The sequence below is a fragment of the Tamandua tetradactyla genome, chromosome 5, assembly GCF_023851605.1.
Source record: "Tamandua tetradactyla isolate mTamTet1 chromosome 5, mTamTet1.pri, whole genome shotgun sequence".
Classification (NCBI taxonomy): Eukaryota; Metazoa; Chordata; class Mammalia; order Pilosa; family Myrmecophagidae; genus Tamandua; species Tamandua tetradactyla.
In genome coordinates this window covers 133,772,515-133,797,287 of record NC_135331.1, presented here as the reverse complement: position 1 = coordinate 133,797,287, position 24,773 = coordinate 133,772,515, and the positions used below count along the sequence as shown (strand labels likewise).

At 36.0% G+C, this 24,773-nt stretch overlaps 1 protein-coding gene and 1 pseudogene across 10 annotated transcripts in view; one reads left to right on the top strand and one right to left on the bottom strand.

Moving 5' to 3' along the window:
- MEI4 (meiotic double-stranded break formation protein 4) overlaps nt 1-24,773 on the bottom strand; it is a 304,891-nt gene that overhangs the window by 149,607 nt on the left and 130,511 nt on the right. The window lies entirely within an intron of this gene.
- LOC143682342 (WD repeat-containing protein 20-like) lies at nt 22,756-24,726 on the top strand (annotated as a pseudogene).

Sequence of the window (24,773 nt, the reverse complement as noted above, 5' to 3'; positions counted from 1 at the left end):
CATTCCAGCAAGTAGGAAACTAGAACACCTATCTTTTATAAAAATAAGAGTTATTCTGTACAGTGTAAAGTTCTAATTACTGAGTGGAAAAATTATAATTTAAAATTCAGTTCTTTGTCTTTGTTTAGCTCCTGTGTAGTATTATGTAGAATATTCTTCAAATATCAATTTTTATATAACATAATAATATCTAACTGAAAATAAATGAACATAGTTATCTACAGTGGGAGGTTTGGAAGCTCATGAAATTTTAATGAGTCATCTTGAGTAAGAAAAACATATAGGAGGGCTGTATTGATAGTTCACCAAATACTATTTTATTCATATCTCAAGTACTATCGTTCAATTTAAACAGAAGTTTGAAGCAGGTGATGTGGAGGAAGAGAATTCTTATTTGTGTATTGGTTTTATCACACTTCACTTACTCTGTGACTTCTCAATCTAATGCTATCTTCTCTCTAATGATATCATTTCATCCTCCTCATCCAAGATCAAAATATCTGTAATATATTACAGTTTTTTATTATATAGTAACAATTGACAAAACATTGCTCAGTATGATTTCAAAGTGCTTTATGGTTAAAATGACATATAGTAAACAATGATGCTGAAAGTATAGATCACACTTACTGATCAAAAAATCAGTACCCTATTAAATATATTTGATTGACATAAATATACTAAAGTCAAGACATTTACAAGCATACATGCAACAAAAACTCTATTAAGTACAATGGACAATGATAATGATTCTTGTCTTAGATTAGTATAGACAACTGTCATGTACAGATCAGAGCCTCTCAAACTTGGACACACTTCAGAGTCCTAGGAAGCTTTTAAAAATATATTGACACCTAATCCCCATCACCAAGAGATTATAATTTAATTTACCTGGGGTAGATCCAGGGCAGCAGTATATTTACAAGGTAGCTAAATGACTTTAGCACACAGCAAGGTATGTGAACTACTGATGGGGCTAAATAAGAAGAATTATATACAAATTGACCAAAATGGATGGGGGTGGGGGGTGTGGGGTGGGGAGGTGTGAAGGAGAAAGAGAAGAAGGAAAAAAAAAAAGAGAGTCTTTGTATTTGGTGTACACAGAGTTTAGAGTATCCCTCCTGTCTCAGGGCAAATTCAGCTTCAAGAAAATGAACCAACCTAAGGTTAAAAAAAAAAAAGCAATTTACGAGGAGGAGAGAAACAAGTATGTGAAAGTAGGCAAATGTGCAGACAGAATATCCAGGCCCATAGGAAATGAAGTCATCAATGGCTGGGTTCTCCGATCACCTAGTTTCTCTCTCTTCGGAACCACATAACTTACAAAATTTACCATTTCTACTTTTCTCTCTGTTCATTTCATTCTCCCCTCTAAAAGCTTGATTATACCATTTTCTCTCAACCCAACATTTTGTACAACTCTTGGAGTGCATAACCCTAAGGTATGTCATTAGCTAAATGACTCAGGTTCTTGTTCCAATTCTAAATTCCTAGGAGAGGAAATCTGCCTGTCCTTGCTTGAATTAATTATTCCTCCGAGCAAAAAGAAAGTTGAGACAGAGGATGAGGTAGATACAAATACAGCCCCTGTTTTCTTCTAAAACTACCAAAATATAATATACCAGAAATAGACTGGACTTTAACAATGGGATTTATTAGCTTATAAGCATACAGTTCTGAGGCCATGAAAATGTCCAAATCAAGTCATCATCATATAATACCTGAAATCCTCTGTCAGATGTCAAGGCACATGGTTTCTGTTGGTCTCCTCTTTCTCTTCTGGATTTCACTGCTTCAAATTTCTGGCTTCAGTGACTTCTCTTAGTTTCTGTGGTTTTCTCTCTAACCTTCTGTTATGTGTCCCACTCTCAGTTTCTATTCTTTCTATTTCATCCTCTTATAAAGGACTCCAGTAAGAGGTTTAAGACCCACCTGGAGCACACCTCAACTGATATAAGCAAAATCAAAAGGTTCCACTTACAGCAAATCTATACCCACAAGAATGGGTTAGCTTTAAGAACATGCTCTTCTAAAGTATATACAGCCCTAAACCATCACAGGTCCCTCAACTCACTTTCCACTTTGATCAGCAGATAGATCTAAGGTTAACTTTAGAGAAGTAACAATCAGCATCTGGAGACTGTTTTTCTGAATACATAAGTTTGGCCTGCGTGGTTTTATCTATATCATCAATTTCTGCTATTTATGTCTGACCCTACCACTCATAGCCTACAAAATAATGTACAAACAATCTGGGCCTTGCAGTTCAAAATGTAATGCCCCAAAATGGTCCACCATGGTAAAGCATTCCCAAGAGTCAAATTCTCTAGCATAGTTCTTTAACTTTTTAAATTTCTTTTGCTTACATTCTCAGATATTATACTCCTACTAATTGCATAAAAAATCAGTGTTATTTGGCTGGAATAAAACTGAAATGGCTGTAATTTTGATTTATTAGCTATACTCTAAAGCCATCTCTTCTTAGAATTTTTCCGATATTTAATATTAAACACAGTATATAATGAGGATAAATGGATCAGTTCAAACCATTAAGTGTCAGTGTAATCATGACAACTTTATACCAATAATTGTCATAATGAGGGAGAATAAAGTCTGTGCCTCAATGGGAATTCTGTGCTGCCCCAATAGGGTAGCAACTAGCTAAATATGGCTATTAAAATCTAAATTAATAAAAACTGAAAAAATTAAAAATTCAGTTCCTCAGTTATACTAGTGCTCAGTAGCCACAATGACAGACCAGATACAAAATATTTCCTTCATTGTGGAAATTTCTATTGGACAGTGCTAAAATGGACCATCCTGTTCTATTAACCAGGAAACAGTACAGTACTGTAGGTTTTCTACAGTGTACATGGGTATCTACGCTTAATTTTCTTCATTTTAAATATAGTTAATATAACAGGACATAGTGGAGTACAAAATGTACCAAATATCTGGTCCAGGTACGGTTAGTTCCTAATTTTTTGTATCAGTACTGGGACATGTTCATCTTATAACTTTGCTTAAATTTTCCCCTATGTTTAGCAGATTTAAGTAAAATCAGTAATATCAACATCTAAAATAATGGCTAAAAAAATGAGAAGTAATTGTAGTAATTTTATTTAATGGTGCTTTCTATCCTCATCACATTCTTCCAAGATTATCACAGGACATTGGTATGTTTCTGGAAATATGAACCTAAACAACAATCTGTTCTCTCAAGTCTACACTAAAAATCTGATTTTATTTTTAATAATTTTTAAAATTAGTAACATATGACAGAGGCTAATGTCCTACTTTTAGGTTAGTTCAGAGCTAATGCATAGCCATAATTGCTGGAAATATGGTTAGAAACTTATATCACATCCATATTTCCTACATATAAACCATGTAAGGAGTAAAGTTTGAATAATCTAGGAACAAAGAGATTTTAAAATTAATAAGCCAACTTGATTTCATTAATAATAAGTAAATAGGACAACCTTGAATAAAGTTTTTATTTTTGAATTGAAAAGCCTTCTCTTATAGATAACATATAGTTGGAGTGTGCATTCTTTTAAATCCCAGCTGACAATCATTGGCTTTTAATTAGAGTGTTTAAGCCACTTACATTTAATGTAATCATTGATATGCTTTAATTTAGATTTGCCATTTTGCATTCTAGTTTATATTTGTTTCATCACTTTTTTGTTACAGTGTTCCCTCTTTATTAATTCTTTGTGTTAAACAGATATATATTTTTTACATTTCTCTGGTCACTTTTCTTTGTTATATTGAGTTAGCTTTTAGTGGTTGCACTGAGCATTACAATACGCATTTTTAACTTATCACAATCTCCTTCAAGTTAGTATAGACTTATTTCTAGTAAAATATAGCAAATATTTTAAGTAAAAGTTTAGGTCTTTTTGCTCTCCCCTCTTGTGCTATCATTATTATATGTTATGTATTTATGCTATAAGTCCAACAAATATAGTGTTTTATATGTGTATATATATGTTATATATGTATATAATTTCTACTTAACTCAGAAACGTTTTATAAATAATAAATCAGAGAAAAAATACATATATGTATGTGTGTGTGTATTCTTTTCCAATTTTTCTTTTTTTGCATGGGCAATCCAGGAATCAAACCTGGGTCTCCAGCATGGCAGTCAAGAATTCTGCTGCTGAGCCACCATTGCACCATCCTGTGTGTGTGTATTCTCTTATATTTAAATCACATACTTACCACTTCCAGTTCTCTTCACTCCTCCTGTGAATCCAAGTTAAGATCTGTAGTCATTTCCTTTCAGGCTGAACAATCTCCTTTAGTATTTCTTATAGTACAGATCTGCTAACTGAATGCTCTCTATTTTTCTTTATCCACACGTCTTTATTTTAGCATCATTTTTATAAGATAGATGTGCTAGATATGGATTTCTGGTTGTTGGCTTCATTTTTCTTTCAATACTTTGAATACATCACTCAAGTGTTTTCTAACTTCAATGGCTTTTGATGAAAGGCCAGATGTTAATTTTATCATGTTTTTTTTTTCTAGTTACTTTAAAATTTTCTCTTTTGATGTTGTTCTCAGTAGTTTTTCCTTTATTTTGTCTAGGTGTATTTCTCTTTGTATTTATGCTACTTGGGGTTCACTGATCTTGCATATGTAAGCTAATGCTTATTCATCAAATTCAGAGCTTGTTCTCTGCAAAGAGGAATTGTCCAGCCACCTTAAGTAGCCATTACCAGAAGTAGGTCTCAGCTTCCAATATTTTAACTGTTGTCATTTGGGAATTTACTAATCCAGTTAATAAAAATAAATTTTCACCAAAATAATATATAATTTGATGAAGTTGATAATAATTTAGCAGTGGTCAATCAAAGACATGCTCAAAATATAGTAACTACCCAGTTAAAAGATTTGTTGGTAAGACATGGATGGTATATTATCATCGGCTGGTAGAAGAGACTTTTTCCTCACATTGGATCCATAATGGGAGAATCCCAGCCATTAGGTTTGCATTCATGGACCAGGATCAAAGAGACCTGGCGAGAACTGAACAAGGCGAAAGTATTAGGAAGAAGATTGGGCAGATAAGCAAACATCAAGAAAAATCAGTTAGATCATATTCTACAAATATTGTATAATCTCAGTCCTAATAACCACATGAGAGCGGAAAAGAGGAGAAAGAAGTGAAAGGGTGTTTGGAAGTCAGTAACACAAAGGATCTCTAGAACTAAAACATTTGCACTTCAGAGGCTCATGCTATTACGTATGGGAAATTATTTAGGGACCCAGGAAGCATAGGTAATGTTAACACCTTCAAGACAGAGCTGATGAGGTTGGTAATGTCCTTTTAGACTCTATTTAGACTTCCTGAACACTAAGGAAAAAAGAAAAACACAAGCCCGACTATTAGTAATTCACCAGTCCCAATAGAAAGGTTCAGGTGAAGACAGAGAACAATAAAGTGGTAAGATATTTGTAAATGATGGTAATCTGCCTTCATGTGTCCTAAAACAAAATTATGATATACTCTGTATGAATTTCAAGGTTTTAGGCATGAGTGAAAAACATCATTGGCCTGATTTACCATACCTCAGTTGGTGGAGTAATTTAATATTTCTGAGCCCTGATATTCCATGACTGTAAAAATAGCATTAGATTTTTTTAATGTTGTTTGATTCTATTGTTGTCTGTCTGAGTGAATTTAAGATTTTACCAATATCATGAGCTATAAGGTGTGAAGGTAGACAATAACAACTTGTGCACAATCATAAAGTTAGATTCCCTCAGTACTCTGATTTTAACTGGATATTAACTGGCATATAGACCATAATTACATAAATAAGCAGATACATTGTATCAGGACATCTGAGAAAGGCATTTTTACTGGAACAATAAAGACAGATGCAAAAAGTCACCACTTCGATGGAAAACAACAAAGAGAATAGAGTCCTTTTAAGCCTAATTATTAAGCCTAATGCAATAAGTATATGAAAAGAAAATAAAGACATATCATTGGAAACAGATTTTAGATATCAAGACAGGGTGGGTAACCAAGTCATGAAGAGTTTAAAACCTCTGTTGATCTGAAAACTCTACCTTTTCATATGTTCATTTATGCTAAAAAATAAGTGCAAAATAAGCCAAAGACACACCACCTCTGAATCTGACTTTACATACAAACTTTTCATAGTTTACTGAAATGCTGATTCCATGATTAAAGATTAGATATTTCAGATGATGCAAATACTCCAATTACTTTTATGTACTGCTACTTTTGCAACATATCAAGGGGAACAATTTCTAAGGTTATGGTAATTACATAGAAAGAGAAAATTCAAACAAACATATTACTTTGAGAAAGACAAGCAGTATGAATTTGGGAAAATAAACAACTATATGTAACTATTAAACCATTTTGAAACTCCAGAGGCTAGAAAAACACTGTACAGCAACCAGAGAAAAGGAGGAGGTACATGCAGAGAAACTATGGTAAAGAACTGTAAATTGCTCTCTTCATATGACAGCTATCAGCAATCACCCTCTACTCTCAGAGGAGGGCACAGAAGAGACCAGTCACTAACTAGCTGTGGTGACAGAAAGGGAAAAAGAAACCTCTTCCAGGAACAGTTAGGCACAGCTGATAACTGATCATGGCTTTTGATTATCAGATTCGGATCACTGGTTCCTGGCTCTGAGGGCAGGTATAATTTCAAACTACTACAGACAAAGGTGACAGCAGCCATTCCTTCAACTCCAAGGACAGGGGTGGCAGCAGTGGTACACAAGATCAACCCATAAAAATTTTATACACATGCAACAAACAATTGGAAGATCAAGAAAAAAATTCAAGTCATAGTTGCAACTACAAATCAATTCTAAAAGAAATCAAAGAAGACATAAACAAATTGAAAGGTACTACACATTCACAGATTGGAAAACTAAATATCGCTAAGATGTCAATACTACCCAAAGCAATTTATAGATTATTATGGCAATGTCTGCTAGCTTTCTCTCCCTGCTTATTCAAGTAGTATCCCTCAGGGCATTTTCTTTCTGCATCTCTAAAAGTCTTTGACTGTGTGGGCTCTAAAGCTTTTTACAAAATGGTTCCCTCTAAAAGGACTCTAGCAGGCAGATTAAGACCCACCTTGAATGGGTAGAGACTCATCTCCATGGAAACTACCTAATCCAAAGATGCTACCTACAACTGGGTGGCTCACATCTCCATGGAAACATCTTACTCAAATCCCACCTAACAATATTGAATGAGACTTAAAAACCATGGTTTCTCTGGGGTACATAACAGTTTCAAAATGGCACAGATTGTATATAAGGTAACAGAATAATTTAAAAACATTCCAGGGAACTATACTATACGGTGAACACACATTAAACCCTGGACTTTAATTAGTAGTATGAATATAAAAATGTGGTATCATCAATTGTAACAAATGTTTCACAACAATGCAAAGTTTTGGTAGTGGTATGGTGTTTTAGTTTGGTAAGCTGCCAGAACATGATATGCCAGAAACAGAATGGCTTCTAAAAAGGGGAATTTATTCAGTTGCAAGTTTACACGTTTACGGCCATGAAGATGTCCAAATTAAAGCAAGGCTATAGAAATGTCCAATCTAAGGCATCCAGGGTAAGAAACCTTGGTTCAAGAAGGCCAATGATGTTCAGGGTTTCTCTCTCAACTGGAAAGGCACATGGCAAACATGGTAACATCTGCTAGCTTTCTCTCCAGGATTCTTGTTTCATGAAGCAACCCCAGGGGGTGTTTTCCTTCTTCATCTCCACAGGTATCTGGCTGCATAGGCTCTGTTGGCTATGGTGACTCTGTAGCTTTTTCCAAAATGGTTCTCTCTTCAAGGACTCTAGCAAGCAACCCCATGGACACATTTCCATGGAAATAAAAGTTACCACCCACAGTTGGATGGGTCATATCTCCATGGAAACAAATGATTCCATCCAGCAATACTGAAAGAGGATTAAAGGACATGGCTTTTCTGGGGTATACAAGAGGTTCAAACTGCCACAGATGGTGTATAGGCATCCTATATAATATGCATGATTGTTCTGTAAACCCATAACTTATCCAATTAAAAAAAAGAATCATTAAATCCTGTTATTATTTCTAATCATTTGTAGGTTCTCTTAAATTTTCTATATAGATTAATCATATAAACTTAAAATAAGAAGTTTTATTTCTTACCTTTTATTTCATATTATCTATTTCTTTTTCTTTTCTTACTACATAGTTTAGCTCTATCAATAAAATAAAAAAACTGTACTGAAACAAAGATACTTGGTATCTGCATGCTATTTCTTATCTTAAAATAGAATATTTATTATTCAGCATTTCTACTTGTATCAATGTTAGTCTTTTATTGACAAAGGAGAACCCCACTTAGATTCCTCTGAACAAATTTATTGATAATTAATTTGATGTACATGACTCTGAATACGTTCAAAACTACAATGCGTACAATTTTTTTCTTACAATTTTCTATTGACGAAAGTTGTCTATAATTAAGTAACATGCCCTATGTCACTCAGTGTCAGCTGTCACAAAGACAGTTTCTGCTGGTTTGAAAGTATTACGTACCCCAGAAAAGCCATGTTTTAACACTGATCAAATCTCGTGGGAGCAGCCATTTCTTTTAATCCTAATTCAATACTGTAGGGCAGAAACTTTAATCAAATTATCACCACAGAAATGAGATACGTAATTGTGGAGTGACCTTTTGATTAGAAATAACTCTGTCCATTCAGGGTGGGTCTTGATTAGTTTACTGGAATCCCTTAAAAGAGGAAACACTTTGAAGAGAGCCAGAAATGACAGAGCTGACAGAGAGACAGCCATCATAACTTCAGAGCTGACAAACAGCAGAGACACAAATGTTTGGAGATGCCTAGAGCCCAGCAGAGGTTGCTGTGTGCCTTTTCATGAGAAGTTAAGCAAGCCAGAGCCTGAAGAGAACCAAAGGAAGCCAAGAGAAGAAAGTCAGCCCCAGAGAAGCAAGGCAGGAAAAGCCACAGAAATAGAGGCTGAAAGCAATGGAGCCCAGAAGGAAGGGACCAGCAGATGCCAGCGCGTGACTTCCCAGCTGACAGAGTTGTTCCAGACTCATCAGCGTTTCTTGAGTGATGGTAACCTCGGGTTGGTGCCTTAATTTGAACACTTTCAATTCCTTCGAACTGTAAATTTGTAACTTATTAAACTCCCCTTTTTAAAAGCTGTTCCAGTTCTGGTATATCACATTCTGGCAGCTTGCAAACTAACACACAATTACTCAAAATTTGATTACTATAGGCATCCCTAATACAAAGCTCTTCATTACACTATTTTTTCCCCTAGTGAATTTTCCTAACAGTCTCAAATGTGTTTAAAAGAACATTAAGGAAATAGTTTAACCAACTAATTCTTATGAGATTTTTTTTTAATTCTTTCTACTTTGAAGCAGAAATGATGGATACCTGAAAGGACATTTAGGCATGTTAAGTCAGAGATTATTAAAAGAAAAAAACAGAATTAAACACTGGCTATGCCTTAGATGTTTCTGTGGCCTCACTCAAAACAAAATATTCATGGACACATTTAAGATTTTATCACTGTAAATATGACTAGAGTTATCTCAGTGATTTGGACGTCCAGTGACTTGAGGACCTCTGGGAAATCCAACAAAGCTGATGTCTTCTTATGTCCAATTAGCATACAGCAAATTACAGCTCTGCTTCAATTTCCTATTTTCTATCTGGCTACTTCCTTCTCTACTTTCCCACATCTATCTCCTCCAAACTACATTTGCTAGGTTATTCTTAACATGGAAATAAAGTCCTTCTTATAAAGAAAAGTACACTGAAAGCTCACTATCCCATCCCCATACCATCCAAAGAAAAATACAATGCTAGTAATTTCTCTCATATTCTCACAAGAAAAAAACTAGTAGTGAATTCCTAATGACACATGCATATGCAGTCTTCTACATGTCTTGTTTTGCATTTTCATTCTAGTGACTCTATATTACAGAACCATGGAGCAGACTTAAATAGGAAGGGGGGAAAGAATAGTCAAATGTGAGAAATTTCTATTCTATATCCTGCCATTTTCTTTTTCAGTGTCCTCCCTGTTTTCTTGCTATGTCTTCCCCAATTTCCAAGAGCTGACTGCAAATATGGAAAATACAATACTTCTGAATGCCAAATTAGGTCCTCACAAGAATTTTAATGATTAATGTGACCTTCATATATTATCTCCCACTCCAGAGAGAGCTGCATTTAATAATAAAATAATGGCATTCCATAAACCTTCAAAATTTACAAAGTGCCTCCACAAACATCAATTTATCCTCCCCTAATCCAATTTTCAATGAAAAAATGTATTTTCAAAAGTTATGTGACTTGCTCATAGGTAAACAACCAACTTCCCACTCTAAATCCCTAGAGATTTCCTGTATTCCACACAAACTTATTCTAAATGAGTATTTACCTGATGGAGGAATTTTAGTGCCAATGTGTTATGCTAAAAGGTAAGTAGGATACAAGGAGGGAGTATAGGCAGTTTCTAATTAGCCTCAATCCTTGAGTAAACAATACACTTTGCCATTGATTTCTTGTAGACGCTGGACAAATTGTTCTTTAGAAAGTAAGAACGTGAAACAGAAGGATTAATAAGGGTTGCCTAGGATGGCAACTAAACTGAACCCAGATATTCAATTATATCTTCTTCTCCATTTTTCATGGGCTATAAAAAGAGAAATTATGCAAGTAAATATGGTATTCTGAAAAAACAACCTAAAGCAAGTCAATTTTACATTTACATTTAACATTGCTCAGCATCCAGTCATTTGCTTTTACTTACCAAGCTGCAAATTTAAAAAGAGCGTCTTAATAATCCCTATGATTGAACAGTTATTCTGCCAGCTTTAACTGACACCTTTGCACCTAAGAGTATATAGTATTTCCTCAGTATTAATTCCCTAGGTATTTAATTAATTCATGGAGAATGAAGTCTCATGTTCATTTATTTGAAATGCATCAAAGAGATACATTAATCTATTTTAAACAGCATTTGTCCCAAATAGAAAGTCCCACCTAGTTGTTGAATCAGATTATGTCAACCCCACAGTTGCCAGAACAAGTAGTGTGACCAGTGCTTAGCTTGCCGTGTCCCCTCAGTAATAGCTTAAACTGAAGGACACAACAAACATTGTATTGAGAATTGCACACACTTTCATCACTAGAAAACTTCAGTTCCCACACTAAATCATCTTTTAAAAGAAATAAAAAAGCTTGGACTTTCATTCAGTCACTCAGTAAATGGTTTGTGTCTATGTGTATTTTGTTTTTAAAATATTCTATTCCTTTAATACAGTGATTCTCAATTATCACTGAGCATTAAAATCACCAGTCAAATGTTTAGAAATATGAGGTGCTTAGGCCCCAGACCCAGAAATTCAAATTCAATAGGTATGACATGGAAATTCGATCCTGAATTCAATTGTTAAAAACCAACAATGGAATAATTTTTTTTTCCTTATTAGAGAAACTGTAGGTTTACAGAAGAATCATGCATAAAATACAGCATTCCCAATTATCACTATAATATTAACACCTTAAAATTGGTATGGAATATTTGTTACAGTTGATGAAAGCACATTATTACAACTATACTATTAGCTATAATCCATGGTTTAACTTAGGGTTTACTGTGTACTGCAGTTCCATGGATTTTTAAAAATTTTTATTCTGCTACCATAACATAGACTATTGTTATATTTCCTATAGTCCCTACCACCTGAAATTATTATTTCTATGTGGAGAGATAGGCTTCATCAGATTTTCATGTTTTTTTTTTTTTAAGAGCCATAAAAATAAACGTAAAGATATCTGGAAAGGAAAACAAGCTGTTTGTTCACGAAGAAAGGTGTATTTTTTAATTATTTTGCAATTTGCCCTTTAAATCATTAGGTACATGCTCATCACAGACTAAGTACACACACACACTCACATGTACCCCAACTGATCCAAGTGAATTCCTTCATCTCCTAAATAAGCCTAAATTCACTGGATTCTAGGATTGGTAAAAAGTAGGGAGGAGGAAGGCCCTTTGCTGCAAATAAGCATCTCTGAGATGGAGGAAGAGATTAATTCCTCTGTTTCCTAGACAAATGCATACCACGGATTCCCTGGCAGGTAAGACGGCCAAGCTAAACTGCAAACACATGCCAGTTGGCTACTGTGTAAGTCAGGATTCTCCAGGGAAACAGAACCAACAGGGTATATCTGTAAATATGAGATTTATAAAGGTATCTCACACAACTGTGGGAATGGAAGAGTCCAAATTGCCAGGGCAGGCTGTGAAACTGGCAGCTCCAATGAAGGGTCTAGACGAACTCTACAAGAGAGGATCCCCAGCTAAAGTAGCAGTGAGTCTCTCTTTTTCCTTAAAAGCCTCCAAATGATTGGATTATCTTTGTGGGAGAACCACCTTAGTCGATCACAAATGTCATCAGGCACAGATGCAATCAACTGACTGATGATTTAATACACCAGCCATGAAATATTCTTGCAGCAATGGTCAGGCCAGTGCTTACCTGACCAGACAACAGGACATCATCACTTGACCAAGTTGACACCATAACCTAAACATCATAGCCCATCCCTTGTGAATTTGGCAGCTATACACATCACCTTGAAACATGTTGATTTTCAAATAGAAAACAGAAACATAAATATGTTTCACCTAACGATACTCAACAGTCCTGCATACAACCAAAATGCATATCTCTCCAGAATAGGGTGCAAGTCCTTAGGTAACATTCACTCTTAAACTTCAGATCCTATGACTTACATAATATAACAAGAACAATATAACTTATGTGATATGGTAAGAAAGAAACAAGATACTTAATTATGTACAAAAGCAAACATACTCATAAAATAGGGAGGAAATATTCATACAGTCATAGTCCTCATTTCTGAAACTGGTCACACAGTCATAGTTCATATTTATCACTGCTTTGTTCTACTACCCATCCCATGTTCCTTTTACTCTCAGCAAGCACTTCAGTTGGTAGTGGTTCTCTGCCAGGTGGGGTGATCCAGACTTTCATTCCTGAAGTTTCTGGGTAATTCATAGTCCTGCCTGGATTGATTCTTACAGTTTTCCATTGACTTTAATCACAGAGCATGACAGAACTAAGAAATGCCCTAGGGGAGCTCCCATCTTTCAGGAAAGCACTTCTGTATCTCCACTGTGTAGTTGCAGCCTTATTAACCCTTGATAATCAGGATCAATCGTTCCAGACAGAACAATAATCTCCTTTCGTGCCTGTTGATTCAGTAGCATGAGAAACCTATGCCACTTCCAGTTCAATGGAATTGTTGTATCTCCTGATAGGAGCACTCCTCTTTTTAGAACTAAAACCTGTAGACCAACAGAGCTTAAGGTTTCAGACAAAAGAAGCAAAAACTTTCCTAGTGGATCACTAGGGATGACAGTGAGTGGTACCACTTCCATCTCCACCCCTTTATTCCTGGACCCATGAATCCTGGTTGTGGGAGAAACAGCCCTATAGAGTGGATACTGATTCAGAGCATACATAGCCTCTCGGAGAATACTGTCCCAGCCCTGCAAGGTATTGCCACCTCATTGGCACTATAATTGGGTCTTCAAAAGGCCATTCCACCAATCTATCAACCTACCTGCCCCTGGATGATGAGGAACATGATAAGACTAGAGAATTCCATGAGCATGTGCCCATTACTGACTTCATTTGCTGTGAAGTGGGTTCCTTGATCAAAGCAATGCTGAGTAGAATACCATGATAGTGGATAAGGTATTCCGAAAGTCCACAGATACTAGTTTTGTAGAAACACTGTGTGCAAGGAAGGCAAACCTATTCCCAGAGTATGCGTCTACTCCAGGTAGAACAAATCACTACCCCTTCCATGATGGAAGAGGTCCAATGTAATCAACCTGTCATCATGTTATTCTACTCAGCATTGCTTTGATCAAGGAACCCGCTTCACAGCAAATGAAGTTCAGTAATGGGCACATGCTCATGGAATTCTCTGGTCTTATCATGTGCCTCATCATGTTCCTTACCATGTTCCTTCACTGTCTCATGTGGGAGGGCACATGGCCACATCTACTAGCTTTCTCTCCCAGCTTCCAGTTTTATAAAGCTTCCCTGGGGGTGTTTTCCTTCTTCACCTTCAAAGGTCTCCGGCTGTGTGACTCTCTTGGTTCTGATTGCTCTCTTGGCTCTAAAGCTTTTTCCAAAATGGTTCCCTCTTAAAGGGCTCTAGCAAGCAATCCCACATTGAGTGGGTGGAGACACATGTCTATGGAAACCATTTAATCAAAGGTTACCACCCACAACTGGGAACAATTAAAAAGATCCTACCCAGCAATACTGAATGAGGTTTAAAGGACATGGCTTTTCTGGCATACATAAGAGCTTCAAATTGGCAAAGGGGGGTAAGCAGGTTATAGGATGTTTTGGGTGTTCTTTTTCACTTCTATTTTTATCATTTTTATTGTTTTTGAAATAATGAAAATGTTCAAAAATTTATTGTAATGATGAATGCACAGCTTAGCGATGATACTATAGACCACTGATTGTACATTTTAGATGATTATATCTCAACAAAAAATCACTGTAGGAGAGAAAGAGGATAAAAATAACTAAAATTAGAAATGAAAGGGAAACATTACTATTGACCATACAGAAATAAAAATGTTAGAAAATTCTATGAAGAACTGTTCACCAGCAAATCAGATAAAACTATGTGAAATGGATAAGACCAATACCAAATAAAGAGATTGAATCAGTAATAAAAGCACTCCAACAAAGGAAAGGCCCAGGTAGAAACAGTTTCACTCATGAATTTTGTCAAAAAATCCAAGAAAAATGAGTACCAGTCCTGCTCAAAATCTTTCAAAAAATTGAAGAGAATGGCTAGTACCAATGCTAATAGCAAAGTCAAAAAATAAAAAAAAAACACTACAAGAAAACTAGAGACTAATATTCCTTATGAATAAAGATGTAAAATTCCTCAACAAAATACTAATAAATCAAATCCAACAACACAGAAAAGAATGATACACCATGATCAAGTGTGATTTATACAAGTTATTCAAGGGTGGATCAACATAAGAAAATCAATATACACAATACACCATGCTAACATATAAAAAGGAAAAAAAAAAACATAATCTCCATTGATACAGAATAAGAATGTGACAAAATCCACCACTATCTCTTGATAAAAACACTTAGAAAACTACGAATAGACAGAAATTCCCCCAACATGTTAAAGGGTACATCTGAAACACCCAAAGCTAACATTTTATTCAATGATGAAAGACTGAAAGCTTTTCTCCTATAATCAGAACAAGATAAGATGCCCATTACCACCACTGTGATTGAAGATTATACTGGAAATTCTACCCAGAATTATTAGGTAAGAAAAGGAAATAAAAGGTATCCAAACTGGAAAAGAAGAAGTAAACTTTCTCTATTTATAGATAACATAATCCTTTATACAGAAAATACTGAAAATTGTAGAAATGCTTTGAAGAAACAAAGCTACCAGAGCAAAAATATGAATTTGGAAAAACTGGAGGATAGAAGATTAACCTGCAAAACTCAGTAGTGTTTCTACACACTAGTAATGATAATCTGATGAAAAAAAAACAAGAGCAAATTCCATTTATAATAGCATCTAAAATAATCAAATAAATAGGAATAAATTTAAACAAGCAAGTAAAAGACTTGTACATGGAAAATTGCAAAGCACAGCTAAAAGAAATCAAAGATGATATAAATAAATGGAACTATATTCCATGCTCATGGACTGGATGATTAAATATCCTGAAGTCAATTCTATCAAAAATGATTTACAGATTCAGTGGAACTGCAATCAAAATACCAATGGACTACTTTGCAGACATGGAAAAGCCAATCACTAAATTTAAATGGAAGGGTAAGGGGCCCAAAATAGCCAAAGACATCTTTAATAAAGAATGAAGTTGCAGGACTCACACTTCCTAATTTTTAAATTTCATACAAAGCTACAAAAAACAAACAAACAAACAAACACAAAAACCCAGAAAGGTAGGCACAAGGACAGACATATTCATCAATGGAATCTACTAGAGGTCAGAAATAAATCCTCATATCATGGCCAGTTTGTTTTTTTTTTACAAGGGTGCCAAGTCCATGCAAAGTGGTAAAAACAGTTCCTTCAACAAATGATGCCAGGAGAACTAGATATCCAAAAGTAAAAGAATTTACTCAAAATGAATCAAAGACATAAATTAAAGAACCAGGACTATAGACTACTGGAAAAATTATGAGAGGATACTATGAGCAACTATATGATAACAAGCTAGACAACTTAGACAATATGGACAACTTTCTAGAAAGACATGAACAACCAATACTGACTCAAGAAGAAATAGAAGATCTCAACAATTCAATCACAAGTAAAAAGATCAAATCAGTCATCAAAAAGACCCAAACAAGAAAAGTCCAGGACCAGGTGGCTTCACATGTGAATTCTAATAAGCATTCAAGAAAGAATTAGGAACGAATGCTGTTCAAATTCTTCAAAAAAACAAAAAAAAAATTAAGAGGAGGAAAAGCTAACTAACTCATTCTATGACACCAATATCACCCTAACACCAAGGCCAGACACAAATACTATACGAAAAGAAAATTACAAATCAATATCTTTAATGAATATAGGTGCAAAAATCCTCAAGAAAATACTTGAAAATTGAATCCAGCAACACATTAAAAGAATTATACACCATGACCACGTGGGTTTTATGCCAGGATACAAGGCTGGTTCAACACAAGGAAAATAGTTACTGTAATACAATGCATCAATAAATCAAAGTGGAAAAACCATATGATCATCTCAATTAATCTAAAGAAGGCATCTGACAAAATTCAATATCTTTCCTAATGGAAACACTTCAAGACATAGGTATAGAAGGGAATTTCCTCAATATGATAAAAGGAATACATGAAAAACTCACAGCTAATACCATCCTCAGTGGAGACAAACTGAATGCTTTCCCTCTAAGATCAGGAATAAGACAAGGATGCCCATTGTCGCCACTGTTATGCAACACTGTGCTGGAAGTTCTAGCTAGAGCAATTAGGTAAGAAAAAGAAATAAAATGCATCCAAGTTAGAATGAAAGAGGTAAAACTTTCACTGGTTCCAGATGACACAATCCTGTATGTAGAAAATACTGAAAAATATATGACATATGAGTACAGCAAAGTGGCAGGCCATAAGATCAACATGCAAAAATCAGTTGTGTTTCTATACACTGGAAGGTCTAATTTGAGGAGGAAATTAAGCAAATATTCCATTTACAATAGCAACCAAAGGAATCAAATATTTAGGAATAGACATAACTAAGGCCACAAAAGACCTACAACTATAAAACAACAAAATATTGCTAAAAGATATCAAGGAACACCTAAATAAATGGAAGGACATACCAAGTTCATGGGTTAGAAGACTGAATATAGTTAAGATGTCAATTCTACCCAAATTGATTTATAGATTCAACACATTACCAACTAAAACCCAACAGCATGCTCTGCAGAAATAGAAAAAACAGTTACCAAATTTATTTGGAGGGGCAGGGTGCCCTGAATAGCTAAAAATATCTACAGAAAGAGGAATGAAGTGGGAGGTCTCAAAGTACCTGACTTTAAAGCATATTACAAAGCAACAGGCATCGAAACAGCATGGTACAGATATAAAGATAGATACACTGAACAATGGAACAGAACTGAGTATTCAGAATTAGAACCTCTCATCTATGGACAATTGATCTTTGATAAGGTGGACAAGTCAACTAAACTGGAAGAGAAACCTCTTCAATAAGTGGTACTTGGAGAATTGGATATCCACACCTAGAAGAATAACAGAAACTCCCTATCTCACACCTTATACAAAAATTAACTCAAAATGGAGTAAACTACAGGACAGAATACAGGAAGATGTGCAATCAATACAAGCTGGGATCCATAGTCAATAGTAACATTTTAATATGCTTCAATGAATATAACAAAGGCATTATGCCAAAACTAAATGTCAGCAGGTGAAGGATATGGGGAAGGAGTATGAATTCTTTTGTAAAGGAAATGTCTTCATATAGATTATGGTGGTAAAGGAATGTTTTTTTTTTTGTTTTTTTTTTTACTTAGGCTAGATTGTATGATATGTGAATAAAATCGTTTAAAAATGAACAAAGAGAAACAAGTACTAGAGAAAATGTGGAGAAAGAGATTACCTATTCACTACTGGTATGGAAGCTTAGAGGTACAGCCCCTCCAGAGGGCACAATGGTGGTTCCACAAGAGGCTAGGGTTGGGGATGCCAAATGATCTTGCAATGCCATTGCTAGATAAATACTTAGAGGAACTGAGAGTGGGGCCATGAATGGGCATTTGCATGCTGTGTTTATTGCAGCAGTGTTAGCGATTCACAAAGGATACAGGTGCCCTAAGGGTACATGACTCAAGGATGGAAGGAGGAACTGTGATATATACATACAATAGACTACAAAGTGGCTCCAAGAAGGAATGAAGTTGTTAGGCATACAACTAGGTAAACAGACCTTAAGGACAATATGTTGAGTGAAATGGCAGAAACAGAAAGAAAAATATTACCATGCTTCCCTCATATGGACAAACTGTAATATACAAACTCAGAAAATTGAAGTTGAGAGCATGGGTTATCAGACTGGGGCCTATTGTAAAGGGTCCCAGATTCTAAGCTCTTACAAAAGTCACAAATATCCAGATGCTGTAACTGTTATTTCTAAATTCTGAGATACTGAGCTATTTGTCATTCCCTGAAAATTCAGCAATTTATGTGACACTGAGACTCTGAGTTAGATCACTGAAGCTATGAAAGTCAGCATCACCCCATACAGCAACTTCTAAAAAGTTGAAAAGGTGATCAGACTTTGACTAGAGATATGAATGAAGCTGATCTGGACAGGACTAAGGTAAATCAGAATACAGGGTAAAGGAAGGTATGGTCCATATTTTAGAATTTCAACTTCTGTGGGAGACCAAAGGGAGAGATGTTTATTTGGCACAAAATTTATATTTTAGACAGCATATTACCTAATTTAACTTGTACGGTCAGTTTATTTGAATACCATAATTACTGGGAATTTTGAAAAGGGGATGAGAACTTGTTGGTTTGTACAGGTTAGTGTGATGTCCCAATATATCCCAGAATAATTTGGGCAGAGAGTAAAAAAGTATTTGGAAAGTCCACTTGGGGGACTGGGTTGAAAGGAAGAAATATTAAACTTTCCGATTGGAGATTCTCTGATATTCTCACAAGCAGTAAGGACAACCAGTTCAATAGGCTGAGCCCTCAGTGTTGGGGTTTACCCCTATGAAACATTCCCACAAAGGAGAAGCTAAGCCTACTTTATAATTATGCCTAAGAGTCACCTTCAGAGAACCTCTTTTGTTGCTCAGATGTGGCCTTTCTCAAAGCTAACTTGGCAGATGAACTCACTGCCCTCCCCCATACCAGGGATATGACTCCCAGGGGTGTAAATCTCCCTGGCAACATGGGGCAGGACTCCTGGGATGAGCCAAGATCCAGCATCATGGGATTGAAAAAGTCTTAGCCAAAAAAGGGAAGAGAGAAAGGAGACAAAATAAAGTTTCAGTGGCTGAGAGACTTCAAACAGAGTCTAGAGGTTATCCTGGAGGTTATTCTTAGGCATTATATAGATAACCTTTTTAGTTTAGGATATACTGGAGTAGCTACAGGGAAGTATTTGAAACTGTTGATGAACTATGTTCAATAGCCGTAATTCTTGAAGGCTGTATAAAATAGAACATTAACAATGTGATTGTGTGATTGTAAAAACCTTTGTCTGATGATCTTTTTATCCAGGGTTTGAACAGATGAGCAAAAAAGTAAGGATAAAAAATAAATAAAGGGGGAATTAAGGGTAAAAAATTGGTCAGATTAAAATACTGTTGGTCAATGAGAAGAAGGAATAAGGGATATGGATATCTAGGGTTTTTTCTTTTTTCTTTTATTTCTTTTTCTGGAATGATACAAAGTTTTTAAGAAGGATCATGGTGATGAATACACTACCATGTGACGTTGTGAACTAACGATTATAGACTATGAATGGACTATATATGTATGAAGAGTTCTCAACAAAAATGTTAAAATAAAACAGATTAAAGACCTAAACATTAGGGTAAGGCCATAAAACATTTAGAAAAAAATACAGGGAAATATCTTAAAGATCTTGTGATAGGAGGTGGTTTCCTACACCTTACACCCAAAATGCAAGCAATGAAAGAAGAGATAAATGGGATCTCCTCAAAATTAAATAATTTTGCCCATCAGAGGACTTTTTCAGGAAAGTAAAAAGGCAGCCTATGCAATGGGAAACAATATTTGGAAACCATATAACAGATAAGCGCTTAATATGCAGAATATATAAAGAGATCCTACCACTCAAGAACAAAAAGACAACCCAATTTAAAAATGGGCAAAAGACATGGGGACAGGCACTTTTCAAAAGAGGAATACAAATGGCTCAATACATGTAAAAAGATGTTCAACTTCACTGGCTATAGAGAAATGCAAATCAAAACCACAATGGGATATCATCTCTACATACTAGAATGGCCATTATAAAAAAAAAGAAAAAAAAAAAAAAAGAAAATGACAAGTACTGGGGGCATAAAAAAAAGAGGTACACTTATTCACTGCTGGTGGAAATGTAGAATAGCGCAACCACTCTGGAAGGCAGTTTGGCAGTTCCTCAGGAACCTAAATATAGAACAGCCATATGATTTAGTAATCCCTTTACTAGATATATATTCAAAGGTACTGAAGCAGGGACAGGAATGGATATTGCTAACTGATGTTTATAGTGGCATTAATCCAATTGCTAAGAGATGGGAACAGCCCAAATGTCCATTAACTGACAAGTGGATAAACAAACTATAGTGTATAATATGGTAGAATATTATGCAGCTGCAAAACAGAATAAATTCATGACATGTATAACAGCATGGATAAACCTTGAAGACATTATGTTGATATAAATTAGCCAGAAACAAAAGGACAATTCATGCTTGGTCTTACTAATATGAACTAACAATAATGAGCTAACTCTGAGAGTTAAAGTTGAAAACATGTTTATCAGGAGATAGAAAAAAGGGTAGAGAGAGAGCATTTGATGGTAAAGGAATACAGAACATTCAACAGAATTGATTATAACGTTCTAGAAATGGATAGCTTATTTCTGTTGGGTAGCACAATATCGTAATGATAATGAACAAAGCTGAAGATGAGTATGGTTGAAAGAGGAAAGCTAGGGGCATGTATGACACAGAAGGAAAGACAGAGGATAAAAACTGGGACTGTATAACTTATCAAAACCTAGAGTGGAACATAATGGTGATTAAATGTACAACTATAAGAACATTTTTATATGAATGAGAGCAAAAGAATGTCAACATTGCAAGGTGCTGAAAGCGGGATGGTATATGGAAAAAACACAACCAATGAAAACTAGAGTTTATGGTTAACAGTAACATTGTAATATGCTTCCAATAATTGTAACAAAGGCAATATGCCAGAGCTAAATGTCAATAAGATTTAGGGATATAAGGGAGGGGTATGGGATTACTGTCATTGTTGCTATAGTTTATCCTCTTTATTGTCTTTTATTCTTCATTTTACTTCTCTTCTTTCTTTGCAGAAGAAATGGATATGTTCTCATGTAGACTGTGGTGGTGAATGCATTACTATGTGATTATATTGCAAGCCTTTGATTGTCCGTAGGATATACTGTATGGTGCGTGATTTGTAATGAATGGAGGTGGTCTAATGGTGCATCAACTGATGAAATGAAGGACAAATAGTGGTGCATACATAAAATAGAATATTTAGCAACTGCAAGAAAGAATGAAGTTGTAAGGCATGCAAGTAGTTGAATGAACCTTAAGGACATTATGTTGAATGAAATAAGCCAGACGCAAAAAGAAATATTGTAGGGCCTCACTAATACAGACTATAATGTGAAAATTCTATACTGAATTTGAAACCATAGGTTATCAGGAGATAGGATGTGGGCAGAGATTGGGCAAGCGATGATTAAGGGGTACAGATCATTCGATAAGGTTTATTTGTAAAGGTTCCTAGATTACAGCAGTCACATGTATTTCTTAGTTTTAAATGTTATCTCTAAATTCTCACATGCTGAGGTCTTTGTGTATAATCCAGGCAGTCTCTAGAACTTTGGGAATCTCTATGAACTTGAGACTCAGAGTTAGAGGTCTGCAGCTCTCAAAGTCAGCATTACCCCATACAGCAACTGCTGAAGCTGAAAGAGATCAGACTTCGATTGAATGAAGTTGATCTGATTAAGGAAAATCAGAATATAAGGTAAAAGATGATCCTGTCTGCATTTTAAAACCTTAATTTCTGAAAGACAAAAGGAAGAGATGTTTATTTGGTACAAAATTTATATTTTCTGTAGCACACTATCTAATGTAATCTGTATGGTCAGTTTATTCAAACAACATAAGGACATGGAACCTTTAATAGTGAGTGAGATCTTGTTATTTTGTTTAGGTTAATGTAATAATCCATACATCCCAGAATAATTTGGGCAGAGAATTAAAAAGTATTTGCAAGGGCAGGATGAACATTGCTTTACAAGATGGTGATGAAGGGAGGAGGAAAGGAGATAGACAAAATTAAGACAATTCACCACCCAGGAAGGTCTGTACAAGCTGCTGCCACACTCAAGAGTACAGCCACCCCAACCAGGTTTCTTCAACTCACAGGGATCCAATCCTGTCCGCATTTCCTTTGTAAGCGTCAAAGACCAGTCTGGCAATGGCAACCACCTCTGCTTCAGGGTAGGCCAGGAGATCTACTTCTATATCTACAATAGAATAGATATAGAATCTATATATCTATTAGATATATAGGGGGTTTGCAAGGCTGCTGACTTAAGTAAGACGATAAAAGGATATACAAAGGAACACAGCCTATTTGTCATGACTTCAACCACCTGAAAGCCACAACAGAAAGTGTTTCTCTCCTAATGAGCCTTTCCACAGGCCAAGTCCAGCTTATAGACCCAATCAAAAATGAAACTAACAAACTATTTAATGAGGAAACTTCCTGGTATATGCTGTCCATACATATCCAGTACCCATCCAAGGTGCTCCTGTCTGACATTGCCAATGGATTTGGTGAAATGTTTTGAACCATGCCACCTCCTCTTCTAGTTTCATCAGACTGACTGGAAACAGAACTGGCCATCTGGATTGACAAATTGTAGAGGAAAAAACTCTTGTCAGCACTTGTGAAAGGTGGATTGGAATGAAGAAAGAGAGAAGGAAGGTAGCAAGACCAGAGACTAACAGACAAGCCCCAAGTAACTTATGTCAAGTGGGTTTCTGGTTCAGAAAGCCTTTTCTAGTAGGAAACATGCACTTGCATAATGTGGAGTACACCAGTGGCACCAAAGCCCCCCACTACCAGCTTCTGAAGCAGGGTGAGAGCTCTGCTGTGCACACTTGCAAGAGCAAATCTACATGGACCCCTCTCCTTAAATGGACAGTGGGCGAGAGGGCCCTCAACAAGTTTGCTTTCTCCCAACATGGCAGGTTCTTAGCACACAAGCGCCAGGATGGGTTTCTGCGGGTGTACAACTTTGACTCAGTTGAAACCACACAGTATGACGAAGAGCTATTTTGGAGGCTTGTTCTATGTGTGCTGGAGCCCAGATGGCAAGTACATTGCGACAGGTGGGAGGACGACCTGGTGCCGGTCTGGTCTCTTGTAGACTGTCGCGTGACAGTGAGAGGCCATGGGTACAAATACTGGGTTAGTATTGTGGTGTTTGACCCTTTAAACCACTAGTGTAGAAGAAAGCAACCCTATGGAGTTTAGTTCGGCAGTGACGGGGACTTCCAGGATCTTCTACATTTTGGCAGAGATTGGACAAATAGCATAGTCTTGGTTATCCAAACAGAACTCTACAGATAGTCACCCTGTAAGTGTTATATATCAGTTTGGCTCAGTGGGTTAGGATACACAGCTCTGCTTATGGGACCTTATGGAAGATATTGTATTCCCCTACCAGCCCCTCTCAAGAACAAGGACACATACCAATGTCATGAATATCACAAGTCCTCTTGCCAGAAGCAATGGGAACAGTGTCACAGGCCCAGGGAACCCCATGCTCCCTCTTCTCCCATGGTCCAATAGCCTCCCACACTCTGCAATCTCAAATGCTTGCAGCAAAAGCAGTGTTACAGATGGGGTCTTTGCTTCTGGGGTCAGCAAATTTACAACACTTTCAGTACACGACTGGAAGGAAAGATACCATGAGCAAGATCACAAGCAAAACCATAGCATGGGACATCTTTCTAGCAAGAGCAATGACAACCTGAACCTAGTTACCAAAACTAAAATAGACCAAGCTAAAACCTTGGGAATGCCCCTCTGTCCTCGAATGGAAAATGGTCCCTTGTTAGAGCCACTGATCTGTAAAAAGATAGCACATAAAAGACTGACTGTATTAATTTTCTTGAAGACTGTATAAGTCACTGCTTGTCAGGAGGGATTTACTTGCACATGAAGAAGGCCTGGTGAAGTGGTAAGTTTTAATGCTTAATGCCATACCAAATTGAGAACTTGACTAGGTAGTGATTACTTTTCTTG